This window comes from Stomoxys calcitrans, chromosome 4 (assembly GCF_963082655.1).
Source record: "Stomoxys calcitrans chromosome 4, idStoCalc2.1, whole genome shotgun sequence".
Lineage (NCBI taxonomy): Eukaryota > Metazoa > Arthropoda > Insecta > Diptera > Muscidae > Stomoxys > Stomoxys calcitrans.
Window position 1 is genome coordinate 149,309,733 of NC_081555.1, and position 14,684 is coordinate 149,324,416.

At 40.9% G+C, this 14,684-nt stretch overlaps 1 protein-coding gene across 1 annotated transcript in view; it reads right to left on the bottom strand.

The window, feature by feature from the left end:
- The window catches only part of LOC106091903 (immunoglobulin superfamily member 10), a 145,852-nt gene extending 142,673 nt beyond the window's left edge, over positions 1-3,179 (bottom strand). Inside the window, exon 1 of the mRNA XM_013258597.2 lies at positions 3,147-3,179. The gene's annotated coding sequence lies outside the window, so the exon portion shown is untranslated. The remainder of the gene's footprint in view (positions 1-3,146) is intronic.
- Positions 3,180-14,684: the final 11,505 nt, after the last annotated feature.

Here is a 14,684-nt window from a genome sequence, read left to right on the forward strand (position 1 = left end):
GATACCTGAGATGATGGGAGAAAGCATTGAAGATGGGAGCAACTCATACCACCGCAGTATAATCGAGGCGACGATAGGAAATCTGGAAGGAAGAGAAGAGGTTTCCGATCGGATACCTGAAATAAACCTTGAAGTCGAGTGGGAGCCACTGTTGCCATTGGCACAGTCTTGGATTGACGGAACCCTAGTATTGCCATGAAGAAGTTCATGTTACACGGATGGATCAAAGCTAGAGGACAGAGTGGGCCTGGGGGTTTACATTGAGAACCCAGAGACTGAGATCTATTTTAGACTGTCTGACCATAATACGGTCCTGCAGGCGGAGATCCGGGCGATCACGGAATGCGTGAAGTGGTGTGGTTCCAACGCGAGGACGTCGATTGTGAACATCTTTACCGACAGTAAAATTGCCATAAGGGTAATAACAACCAGGACGGTAAGGTCACGAACAGTATTGCAGTGTAAGAAGGAGATAAACGCCTTCTCTAGGGATGGCAAAATTCGCATCGTTTGGTTGCCGGGCCATAACTGAGTAAGGGGAAATGAAAGGGCAGGTGAAGGCCAGAGGACTGCCGTCAATAAACTTGGTTAACCCGAAGCCTTTCGGGTTGACGCAGTCCAAGTTAAGGGAGTGGGCGAGGAATGCGCATTCAACATCGTGGAACAGCGAAACGGTCAGTAGGACGGCGAAAATCCTATCGTGAGAAGACGGGGCTATTACCGAAAGGAAGCAAGAAGTAGGTCAGTATAGCTATTGGTATCATAACGGGATACATAGGACTACGAGCTCTCTTATGTAAATTCGGTGCTGCAAGTGATAGCATGTGTAGGGTATGAGGGGAAGATGATGAGATGTTGGAGCATTTCCTTTGTCATTGCCCGGCTTTCGCGTACAGCCGATACCGGCATAACCGCTTCAATCAACGCCTACAATAAGTAGATTTAGATATTGCTCCCATATTAACCGATCTTCTGATTTGACCTCTTAAGCCCTTACAAGCCACAATGGATGAAATTTTGTACAAAGTGTTTTGTTATGACTTTCAACAACTGCGCCAAGTACGGTTCACATCGATCTATAACCTGCTATAGCTCCCATATAAACCGATCCCCCGATTTCCCGCACTTAAAAACGGCAATTTTAGTCCTATTGTTCTCTTTTCTACTGGTTGTCCAAATAATGGGTGATTTTAAAATACATTTGGACAATATACGAGGGTTGAGGGCGTTTATCTTTGCGGTGCATGCACAAACTCATTTTCACCGTCCTAACATTCTAGCTCTTTGTGAGACCCAGGTGCGTGAGGATTCCGCTCCATAGGTTTTTCACATTCACACTCTTTTTTTCGCACAGAGGCCTCGTGGTATATGTACGTAATGATGTAGTGTTCCAAAGACGACAACACCTGGACTCACAGGATCCTGAATTTAACTCCTTTTGGGTTTAATTCGGGATTGGATCACATATACTGCTCTTCGGATTTCTATATAGAAGTCCAAACTCACAAAATGGAGGCTTCCATGAACGGCTTTGACGCCCATTGTGATTCCATTACAAATATTTTGGAGGACTTTCCGGGCAGTGAAATCGTTGTCGCTGGGGATTTCAATGTGCACAACTCCTCTCGGCTTTCCCATTCGAGTGATACGACTCCTGAGGGCCAATACGTTGAGCTTTTCGCTGCGCATAATGGTTTGGCGCAACTAGTGAACGAACCGACACATATCGCAAATGTCCAAGAGCACCAAAGGGCGGGTTATGGATGATACACTCTGCCAGTATTTGCTGGCCATTTCTGAGTGGGGTCGAATGAATCGAGTAGATTTTAATGCATGGAAGACACAGTGCACACCAACGATTCGCTAACCCATTACGATCATCTTTGTCTATTAACGGTGGAGATGTTGAGCAATCAGAAGCTTTTGATGTTCTGGGCATGAACATACAAAATGATGTCCGTTGGGCTAAACATGTATTTGAAGTGTCGAAAGAAGCATTCAAGTGTCTAGGCTTCCTTAAACGGTGTAAGAATTACTTCATTCCGTCTGATCTTCTTAACATCAACACCACTTTCATAAGGCCAAAAATGGAGTACAACTCACATATATCGTCTGCAGCTTCAAGATCATCCCTGGAGCCACTGGATCGTCTTCAGAGAAGAGCAATGACGTTTATTGGGGATAGTAGGGTATCCAACTGGGTTGTTTGACGCTGTTTTATCGGTACTTTCATGGTGCGTGTTCGTCTGATATTCGTCTACCTATTCCTGATGTAAGCATGTATGTCAGGGATACTAGACATTCCAGGAACTCACACCCGTTTGCTGATTGGTTGACCAGCGGTACGCACAATGCATTCTAGAGAGAATTCTTATTTCGCCCGAACCGTTCGTATGTGGAATCGACTGACATCCAAAGATTTAAGACAAATGTCAATAAAAACCACAAAATCATCGCGCGCTTCTTCCATTTTATGGGCGAAGCTAATTTTTGGCTCAATGGGTACGTAAATAAGCAGAATTGTCGATTTTGGAATGAAGATCAACCAGAAGCATTGCAAGAGCTACCAATGCATCCAGAAAAAGTCACAGTTTGGTGCGGTTTATGGGCTGGTGGCATCATTGGACCGTACTTCTTCAAAGATGATGCGAAGGGTAATGTAACTGTGAATGATGAGCGCTATCGTGGGATGATACCCAACTCTTTCTTTTGCCCAAAATGTAAGAGGCGAATTCGGTAAACATTTTATTTCACATTCGGGAGCGGTCAATTGGACGCCATTTTATGGACGAAGCTAATTTTTGGCTCAATGGGTAGGTAAATAAGCAGAATTGTCGATTTTGGAGTGAAGATCAGCCAGAAGCATTGTAAGAGCATCCAATGCATCCAGAAAAAGTCTCAGTTTGGTGCGGTTTATGGGCTGGCGGCATCGTTGGTCCGTACTTCTTCAGAGATTATGTGAAGGGTAATGTAACTGCGAATGATGAGCGCTATCGTGGGATGATACCCAACTTTTTTTTTTGCCCAAAATGCAAGAGGCGAATTTGGTGAACATTTTATTTCACATTCGGAAGCGGTCAATTGGACGCCTCATTTTTGGTTATAATTCATGGGATATTATTTTTTTATTTAAAATTTTCAATTACCTTATGATGTTTGGTTAGTCAGAACATTAACCTAAAAAGGAAAAAAATCCGAATTAAAATTTTAAAAATAAACTCAATTTAAATCACGCTATGAATGCTGCTACCAAATCCGATACAAATCCCAGATTCTTTAAAATATCTCTTCTGCTCAAAATTCATTTTTTCCCTTTCAGAGATTCTGCACTACAACTTTACTCAATGCTGTGCGATAATTAAAATTACTTCAGAAAATCTCGTAAAAATAATTTACTTGCAAAATGAATCTCATTTGTGACATAATCCACAAAGCAGTTAAACTGGATTTATTTCGAATGACAGAATATCCAACATATTCGAGATAATTGCATAGAAGAAAAATTACAGCTAAAATTTGCTACAGAATATGCCACCAAATCTGCTCAGGAGATTATCGCATCTTCTATCCCCAAAAAAATGGAAAACAAGCACAACAATTTCATATTCATTCGAATGACACATAAGAGCATTTGAACCATGAAAGAGAAACTGAGGTGAAAAAAAAAATGAAATAACAACCCAAAAAAAAACTGTAAAAACGCGCGCTTCATAATTTCCCGGTAGACTGAGCACTAAAAACGCATTGAAATAAAAACTTTGCTAAAAACAGAAAACTAAAATTTCGTGTAAAGCCAAGTGTTCTCTCGTTTATTTTTTTTCTAATTTAATTTTAAAATAACGGGGAAAAATTTAAAAATTTTCTCAATTTAAAGAGTCTCTCTGTGTGTGTGAGTATGTGTGAGGGAATGTGTAGCATACATGCTTGACTGTGTCACATTCATTTGTGATGCCTTGTCGGAAATTTGTGTCCCTTCCTGTTGGACAATATTTTTGCAGGATTTTGTCCTTACCACAGCCTCGCAATACAGTATCAAAATGAGTATAGAATTCATTTGTCGTTTACTTTGTTTCAGTTATTTATTCATGCCGGTTTTATTTCGTTGGTTCGTTGTTTCTTCCTTGGTTTTGGGTTTTACACCCTATGTCATAAAGTGGAGGTATACCAAATATGTAATGCTATATGTAACACTAAGAAAACAAGTAAAAAGGCATTAAGTACGGAAGGGCCGAACTTTGGATACCCACCAACTCGGGTATATATTGGGTTGCCCAAAAAGTAATTGCGGATTTTTCATATAGTCGACGTTGACAAATTTTTCACAGCTTGTGACTCTGTAATTGCATTCTTTCTTCTGTCAGTTATCAGCTGTTACTTTTAGCTTGCTTTAGAAAAAAAGTGTTAAAGAAGTATATTTGATTAAAGTTTTTTCTAAGTTTTATTAAAAATGCACTTATTTTCTTTTAAAAAATCCGCAATTACTTTTTGGGCAAACCAATATGTAAACCGCATTTCGTCACAATCCGGTTGTGATAACTTAAGCACTCAAATTCGGCACGGACATTGAGGGGTCTAATATATATGTCACTATTCAATTTTGTAGAACAAAATAGAGTTTTTTTTTGGGAGATATATCCAATTATAAACTGATCTGAACTATATTAGGGTCGGATATCGTGAGGCTCAGAAAAACTCTGTTTCAAATCTCAGCGAAATCGGGTAATAAATAAAGCTTTTGTGGGCATCAGACCCTTTATGGGGAGATCGGTCTATATGGTAGATATATCTAAATATAGTCCGATCTGTACCATATTTGGGTCGTATATTGGAAGGCTTAAAACTGCGCACTATTCCAAATTTAAGCGACATCGGATAAAAATAAAGCTTTTTTGGCCTTCAGACCCTTTATCAGGAGATCGGTCTATAAGGCAGCTATATCTAAATATAATCCGATATGAGCCATATTTAAGTCAGATGTCGGGAGGCGAAAAATAGCCGACTGTTTTAAATTTCATTGAAATCGGGTAATAAATAAAGCATTTATGGGCATCAGATCCTTTATAGGGTGATCGGTCTATATGACAGCTATATCTAAATTTGGACCGCTCTAATTTATATTAGGGTCAGATGTCGGGAGGCGAAAAATAGCCGACTGTTTTAAATTTCAGCGAAATCGGGTAATAAATAAAGCTTTTATGGCCTTCCGACCCTATAACGGGAGATCGGTCTATATGACAACTATATCTTAATTTGGACCGATCTAATCCATATCAGATATAGAGAGGCTTGAAATAACCCACTGTTGCAAATTTCAGCGAAATCGGGTAATAAATAAAGCTTTTATGGGCTTCAGACCCTTTATCGGGAGATCGGTCTATATGACAGCTATATATAAATACAGTCCGATCTCAAACGTATTAAGGTCAGATGTAGAGAGGCTTGAAGTAATCCACTGTTTCAAATTTCAGCGAAATCGGGTAATAATTAAAGCTTTTATGGCCTTCAGACCCTTTATCAGGAGATCGGTCTATATGGCAGCTAAAGGGTGATTTTTTTGAGGTTAGGATTTTCATGCATTAGTATTTGACAGATCACGTGGGATTTCAGACATGGTGTCAAAGAGAAAGATGCTCAGTATGCTTTGACATTTCATCATGAATAGACTTACTAACGAGCAACGCTTGCAAATCATTGAATTTTATTACCAAAATCGAGGGATCGATCTATATGGCAGCTATATCCAAATCTGGACCGATCTGAGCCGTATTGCAAACAGATGTCGAGAGCCCTAATACAACTCACTGTCCCAAATGGCGGTAATAAATAAGTGCGCCTTTGATGGGCCCAAAACCATATATAGAAAGATAGGTCTATATGGCAGTTATATTCAAATCTGAACCGATCTGGGACAAATTGAAGAGGGCCGACGAAGGGCCTAACACAACTCACTGTCCCAAATGTCGGTGAAATCGGACAAAAAGTGCGCCTTTTATGGGCCCAAAACCTTAAATCGGGAGATCGGTCTATATGGAAGCTATATCCGAATCTGGGCCAAATTGCAGAATGTCGTCAAAGATCCCAACACAACTCACTGTTCCAAAATATTGGCGAAATCGGACACTAAATACGCCTTTTAAGGGCCCAAGACCTTGTATCGAGAGATCGGTCTATATGGGAGCTATATCCAAATCTGGACCGATCTGAGCCAAATTGCGCCTTTTATATGGCCAAAACCTTAACTCGAGAGATCGGTCTATATGGCAGCTATATACTAATCTGAATCGATGTAAACCAATTTTAAGTGGGATGTCGAAAGGTCTAACACAAGTCACTATTCCAAATGTCGGCGAAATCGGACAATAAATGCGCCTTTTATGGGCCCAAAGCCTTAAATCGAGAGATCGGTCTATATGGCACCTATATCCCAATCTGGATCGATCTGGGCCAAATTGCACAATGTCGTCAAAGAAACTAACGCAACTCACTGTTCCAAATTTCGGGGAAATCGGACAATAAGTGCGCCTTTTATAGGCCCAAAATCATATATAGAAAAATCGGTCTATATGGCAGCTATATCCAAATCTTTACAGATCTGTGTCAATTTGAAGAAGGCTGCCGAAGGTTCTAACACAACTCACTGTCCCAAATTTCAGCAAAATCGAACAAGTAAAAGCGTGCTAAGTTCGGCCGGGCCGAATCTTATATACCCTCCACCATGAATCGCATTTGTCGAGTTCTTTTCCCGGCATCTCTTCTTAGGCAAAAAAGAATATAAGAAAAGAGTCTCTCTGCTTTTAAAACGATATAAAGATATTGTCCGGTTCGGACCACAATTAAATTATATGTTGGAGACCTGTGTAAAATTTCAGCCAATTCGTATAAGAATTGCGCCCATTGGGGCTCACGAAGTAAAATAGAGAGAACGATTTATATGGGATCTGTATCGGGCTATGGACCGATTCAGACCATAATAAACACGTATGTTGATGGTCATGAGAGGATACGTCGTACAAAATTTCAGGCATATCGGATAATAATTGCGACCTCTAGGGGTCAAGAAGTCAAGATCCCAGATCGGTTTATATGGCAGCTATATCAGGTTATGAACCGATTTGAACCTTATTTGACACAGTTGTTGAAAGTAAAAATAAAATACGTCATGCAAAATTTCAGCCAAGTCGGAATTGTGCCCTCTAGAGGCTCAAGAAGTCAAGACCCAAGATCGGTTTATATGGCAGCTATATCAGGTTATGAACCGATTTGAACCATATTTGGCACAGTTGTTGGGTATCATAACAAAACACGTCGTGCGAAATTCCATTCCATTCGGATAAGAATTGCGCCCTCTAGAGGCTCAAGAAGTCAAGACCCCAGATCGGTTTAAATGCAGCTACATCAGGTTATGGGCCGATTTCAACCATACTTGGCACAGTTGTTGGATATCATAACAAAACACGTCGTTCAAAATTTCATTTCAATCGGATAAGAATTGCGCCCTCTAGAGGCTCAAGAAGTCAAGACCCAAGATCGGTTTATATGGCAGCTATATCAGGTTATGGACCGATTTAAACCATACTTGGCACAGTTGTTGGATATCGTAACAAAACACGTCATGCTAAATTTCATTCTGATCGGATAAGAATTGCGCACGCTAGAGGCTCAAGAAGTCAAGACCCAAGATCGGTTTATATGGCAGCTATATCAGGTTATGAACCGATTTTAACCATACTTATCACAGTTGTTGGATATTGTAACAAAACACGTTGTACAAAATTTCATCCCAATCGGATAAGAATTGCGCACTCTAGAGGCTCCAGAAGTCAAGACCCGATATGGCCCATTTACAATACCAACCGACCTACACTAATAAGAAGTATTTGTGCAAAATTTCAAGCGGCTAGCTTTACTCCTTCGGAAGTTAGCGTGCTTTCGACAGACAGACGGACGGACGGACGGACGAACGGACGGACGGACAGACATGGCTAGGTCGACATAAAATGTCACGACGATCAAGAATATATATACTTTATGGGGTCTCAGACGAATATTTCGAGTAGTTACAAACAGAATGACGAAATTAGTATACCCCCCATCTTATGGTGGAGGGTATAATAATAAAGGTGGCTTTTATGGGTGTAAGACCCTAAATCGGCGGATCGGTCTATATGGGGGCTATATCAAGATATAGTCCGATATAGCCCATCTTTGAACTTAACCTACTTATGGACATAAAAAGAATCTGTGCAAAGTTTCAGCTCAATATCTCTATTTTTGAAGTCTGTAGCATGATTTCAACAGACAGACAGACGGACGGACATGGCTAAATCGTCTTAGATTTTTACGCTGATCAAGAATATATACTTTATAGGGTCGGAAATGGCTATTTCGATGGGTTGCAAACGGAACGAAATGAATAAACCCCCATCCTTCGGTGGTGGGTATTAAAACCTAAAAAAAAAAATTTAAATGAATTTTGTTAAAATTAAAATTTTGACATTGGTATGGAATTTTTAAAAGCAGGTAATTATTATTTCAAATCCATGCAGGATGTTAAATGTTCGGCTTAGAAGTGTACACATTTTATTTTCAGTTATTTCCACTGTTTCTCAATTTGTACTCGTACTTGTTGTTAGATAAATTCTCAAATAATTCAAGTTTATACTTGTACACAATTTGTTATTGTAGCTCATACATAAACACTCACACACACACTCGTTCATACACACACACAATTTAAACACGTGTGCATACAACTCCTTAAATATTTTATTCATACAGACGACAAACGAAAACGGATATCAGTTGTCCTTAGCCAAAAACAAAATCCTGCTAATGTTTATAACTCTTCTTCAGGAAGACTGTTTTCACAATGTGGGTATTCCTATAAGGGTGTGTGTGTGTGTGCGTAAGTTTGTGTGCGGCATATGAGTGCAACTCTTGCAAATTTTATGATGTGATATGGCCTGGTTGGTTACATGGAAAAGGATGTGTCGTTTTTGGGCAATTGTTTAAAACGTTTTATGTTTTCTGTACTTATTTTTTTTTACTTTCCCATGAAATGTCTGCATTTGACTTTTTCTTGTATCAGTTATCATTAGTGTGAACATCATTCGGCATTTAGGATACGTAGATTTAAAAGGGCTGTTAACTCAACATAACGATAAATTGAATTTCTAGAAACTTGAGACAGATTAAAGTGTATTGTTTAGATTGAAGAATTTAAACTGTCTCTCAAATCACACTCCCAATTTACTGCTAAGAGCAGAAACTAATCAAGTAAAAGCGTGCCAAGTTCGGCCGGCCCAGAACTTATATACCCTCCACCACGGATCGTATTTGTGGAGTTCCTTTACTTGCATCTCTTCTTTGGCAAAAAAAAGGATAAAAGAAAAGATTTGCTTAGCTATTAGAGCGATATCAAGATATGGTCCGGTTCGGACCACAATTAAATTATATGTTGGAGACCTGTGTAAAATGTCAGCCAATTCGAATAAGAATTGCGCCCTTTGTGGGCTCAAGAAGTAAAATAGAGAGATCGATTTATATGGGAGCTGTATCGGGCTATAGACCGATTCAGAACATAATAAAAACGTATGCTGATGATCATGAGAGGATCCGTCGCACAAAATTTCAGGCAAATCGGATAATAATTGCGACCTTTAGAGGCTCAAGAAGTCAAGACCCAAGATCGGTTTATATGGCAGCTATATCAGATTATAGACCGATTTGAAATATACTTGGCACAGTTATTGGATATAATATCAAAACAGGTCGTGCTAAATTTCATTCCAATTGGATAAGGATTGCGACCTCTAGAGACTCAATAAGTCAAGATCCAAGATCGGTTTATATGGCAGCTATATCAAAACATGGACCGATATGGCCCATTTACAATCCCAACCGACCTACACAAATAAGAAGTATTTGTGCAAAGGTTCAAGCGGCTAGCTTTACTCCTTTGAAAGTTAGCGTGCTTCCGACAGACAGTCGGACGGACGGAAGGACGGTTTCAGTGAAATTCTCACCGAGTCCCACCTTGCAACCGACTCCGCCCTGGCCATTCTGCTGTGTTCAGTAGTTCGACGAATGGCACGTAGGCAAGACCGATGACTGTTCTTCCGGACGCAGACGAACCCCTCCTAGCGCACTCATCCGCCCTCTTATTCCCTGAAAACCCCTTATGCCCAATTCAGTCGCTGACTCAATCTTAGAGCCATCAGTGTAGATCGAGGTCTCATCCTCCTCAAGTACAGCGTTCGACTTCCATTCATCCCTTTCAGGAAATCGAATCACGAATGCCCTCACTCCATTCGGCACTGGTGCCAGGTAGTCGGAGATCCGCCTCAGTCAACCCTCCGCATCCATGACATTCAGGATGGAACCATCCTCCTTCATCATGCCGAGCTCCCTCAGCCTAAGCGCGACCCTGGCGGCGAAGTTCCGAATATAGGCCTCAATGAACTGCATATCCAGCATCGCCTCCAGGCCAGCTTGCGGTGCGGATACAGGCCAGTCCCAGTCCCTGTGACCCCGATACAGGCCAGTCGCTGGACCATCACGAACTCCCTTGCACGCGTCCTCTTCTCTACTGAGTTCCACCATACCAGTGCTCCATAGGTCAGTACGGGTCTCACGATGGTCGTATACAGCCAATAAATACCCCCTCCCCCCGTTCCTACCGAACATTCTTCAGCAGGATAAAAAGCTCACAGCCCCTTACGGCTTCTTTCCTCGGTGTTCCTCTTCCAGGACAGTTCTGAATCGAGGACTATGCCTTGGAACGTCGCCTCCTTAGACAGTCGCAGGGTGACTAAGGAGGCACCGACCTGCCTTTGAAATATGCTTGTTGTGGCCCACTGAAGTTTTCCGGCGTCTGGCCCCCTTTTATCATCAGGTCAATCTGTCTTTACAGTGATTTCAGCAAAAACGATGACAGACTAAGAGGCTTATAATCCTTCGTCGTACTGTGGTTCATTCTTCCCGCCTTGGGGATAAAGACCACCTTGACTTCCCTCCATGCCCTAGGTATGTAGGACCAGGCTCACTCGGACGATCCGCTTAAGCCTGGGCAGGGTGACTCCAAGGGACTCCTGCAGCAGTGCTGGCACCTGGACCTGTCCGGCCGACTTAAATGGTCGGAAAGTGCGGACCGCCCACGCTATCGTTTCCTCGTCAATGATGTCCCTGATGAGGTCATCCGTTACTGCCACATAAGCAGGTATTGCAATATCTTCCTATATTGATCCATGTTTTGACATAGCTGCCATATAAACCAATCTTGGGTCTTGAATTCTTTAGTCTAGAGGGCGCAATTCTTATCCGATTGGAATGAAATTTTGCACGACGTGCTTTGTTATGATATCCAACAACTGTGCCAAGTATGGTTCAAATCGGTCCATAACCTGATATAGCTGCCATATAAACCGATCTTGGGTCTTGAATTCTTTAGCCTCTAGAGGGCGCAATTCTTATCCGATTGGAATGAAATTTTACACGACGTGCTTTGTTATGATATCCAACAACTGTGCCAAGTATGGTTCAAATCGGTTCATAACCTCATATAGCTGCCATATAAACCGATCTTGGGTCTTGACTTCTTGAGCCTCTAGAGGGCGCAATTGTTATCCGATTTGCCTGAAATTTTGTACGACGGATCCTCTCATGACCATGAACATATGTGTTTATTGTGGTCTGAATCGGTCTATAGCCTGATACAGCTCCCATATAAATCGGTCTCTCTATTTTACTTCTTGTTTGACCTAAGAAGAGATGCCGGGAAAAGAACTCGACAAATGCGATCGATGGTGGAGGGTACATTAGATTCGGCCCTCCCAATCTTTGCACGCTTTTACTTGTTTGATCTAGATCGTTGGGGCCATATCGGTTCAGATTTGGATATAGCTCACACATAAAGGTGTCCTTCGACATGACTAATTTAGCCTCTAGAATCTGCAATTATTATCCGCTTGAGCTGAAATTTGGCTTGTAGTGTTAAGTGTTACAACTTCCAACAATGGTGATATAGCTCCCTTATAAACCGATCACTCGATTTGAATTCAAGAGCTCCTGGAAGACACAATGTTTATCCGATTGAGCTGAAACTTAGTACATGTTCCGTTACGACTTCCAACAATCATCTACAATATGGTCAAAATTGGTCTATAACCTGATATATCTCCCATATAATCCGATGACCTGATTTGACATATTGTGGCCCTGTAATCCACAATTGTTAATCGATTTACCGGAAATTCCGCACATAGTGTTTTGTTATAAATTGCAACATCCATTGTTAGTCATGATTTGACAGAACTTTAGTATGCAGAAATTGGTAGCAAAATCCCAAGATTCGTCCCTGCTGAACTTTTTCTTGTTACTTCTTGAAAGTAGGATTTTGATAAACTCTTTCCCACCTTATTGAACAGTCCTCGTTTGTTCAAATCATATTTCCATAGGAACATTTTGTTAAAATTTTTATACATTCCCAACACAAACACATGATGTTTGCTTTTAAATTGTTCCACATGTTTGCTTGAGAGGCAGGCAATACGTTGTGTACAGGACTTTTGCACAAATCCTTATCCAAATTCTGAATTCATGCAATTATTTCATTGTTGCATTTAACATTTTAAGCAATTTCGGTTTGCATTGTTCCAGTAAAACCAAATGTGGAAGGGTACTACGGCAACCCCAAGGCCCACACAGATGACCTTAGCAAACAAGACAGAACTAAAAAAACAGCAACAACAACAACAACAACAACAATGGAACAAAGTAAGTCAATTCTCACATGTAAGTCCCTATTCGGGACTTAGATCCCAAAACTAGAATATGGACAACGTTGCTTGCCCAGTTGCACATACATATGGCTGAATTTCTATTTGCATGTGACCATGTGTGCGTTTGCGATAGCATATAACTCAGTGTGTGTCTGCTTGTGTGTTAGTGTGAGTTAGTTATAATGAATTCTATGGAATTTTTTCATTTGTTTGAACTTCCCCTTCCAGTTTCCGTTTCATATTTGCAGACTTGGTCAGTTGGAGTTGAGAAAAGTCACATTTCGAGTCAATGCAGTTGAGTCTACAACATCGTCATGGTTATTGTACTCCAACTGTAACATTTTGAGTTGTTGAAACATTTATGTGAATACTGTGAATGAAATTTTAAAGACGTCTCTGCTTCTCTTTCAACTATTTCCTTGGCATATCTTGTATGCCATGAGATTTTTTGGATTTTTTGACTTGCCCTATGAGTTTGAGGCATGCCCAGCCACTGCTCTCTACTGTTTCATAAGTTCCAAAACAAATATTAGTTTTTATACCCACCACCGAAGGATGGGGCTATATTCATTTTGTCATTCCGTTTGCAACACATCGAAATATCCATTTCCGACCCTATAAAGTATATATATTCTTGATCAGCGTGAAAATCTAAGACGATCTAGACATGTCCGTCCGTCTGTCCGTCTGTCCGTCTGTCTGTTGAAATCACGCTACAGTCTTTAAAAATTGAGATATTGAGCTGAAATTTTGTTCAGATTCTTTTTTTGTCCATAAGCAGGTTAAGTTCGAAGATGGGCTATATCGGACTATATCTTGATATAGCCCCCATATAGACCGATCCGCCGATTTAGGGTCTTAGGCCCATAAAAGCCACATTTATTATCCGATTTTGCTGAAATTTGCGACAGTGAGTTGCGTTGGGCCCTTCGACATCCTTCGTCAATTTGGCTCAGATCGGTCCAAATTTGGATATAGCTGCTATATACACCGATCCTCAGATTTGGGGTCTTAGGCCCATAAAAGCCACATTTTATATCAGATTTGGATGAAATTTAACACAGTGAGTTGTGTTAGGCCCTTCAACATTCTCCGTCAATTTGGCCCAGATCGGTCCAGATTTGGATATAGCTGCCATATAGACCGATCCTCCGATTTACGGTCTTAGGCCCATAAAAGCCACATTTATTATCCGATTTTGCTGAAATTTGGGACAGTGAGTTGCGTTGAGCCCTTCGACATTCTTCGTCAATTTGGCCCAGATCGGTCCAAATTTGGATATAGCTGCCATATAGACCGATCCTCCGATTTATGTTCTTAGGCCCATAAAAGCCACATTTATTATCCGATTTTGCTGAAATTTGGGACAGTGAGTTGCGTTGAGCCCTTCGACATTCCTCGTCAATTTGGTCCAGATCGGTCTAAATTTGGATATAGCTGCCATATAGACCGATCCTCCGATTTATGGTCTTAGGCCCATAAAAGCCACATTTATTATCCGATTTTGCTGAAATTTGGGACAGTGAGTTGCGTTGAGCCCTTCGATATTCTTCGTCAATTTGGCCCAGATCGGTCCAAATTTGGATATAGCTGCCATATAGACCGATCCTCCGATTTATGTTCTTAGGCCCATAAAAGCCACATTTATTATCCGATTTTGCTGAAATTTGGGACAGTGATTTGCCTTAGGCCCTTCGATATCTTTCTTCTATTTGGCCCTGATCGGTTCAGATTTGGATATAGCTGCCATATAGACCGATCTCTCGATTTAAAGTTTTGGACTCATAAAAGGCGCATTTATTGTCCGATGTCGCCGAAATTTGGGACAATGACTTGTGTTGGGCCCTTCGATATTTGTCTTCAATTTGGTTCAGATCGGTCCAGATTTGGATATAGCTGCCATAT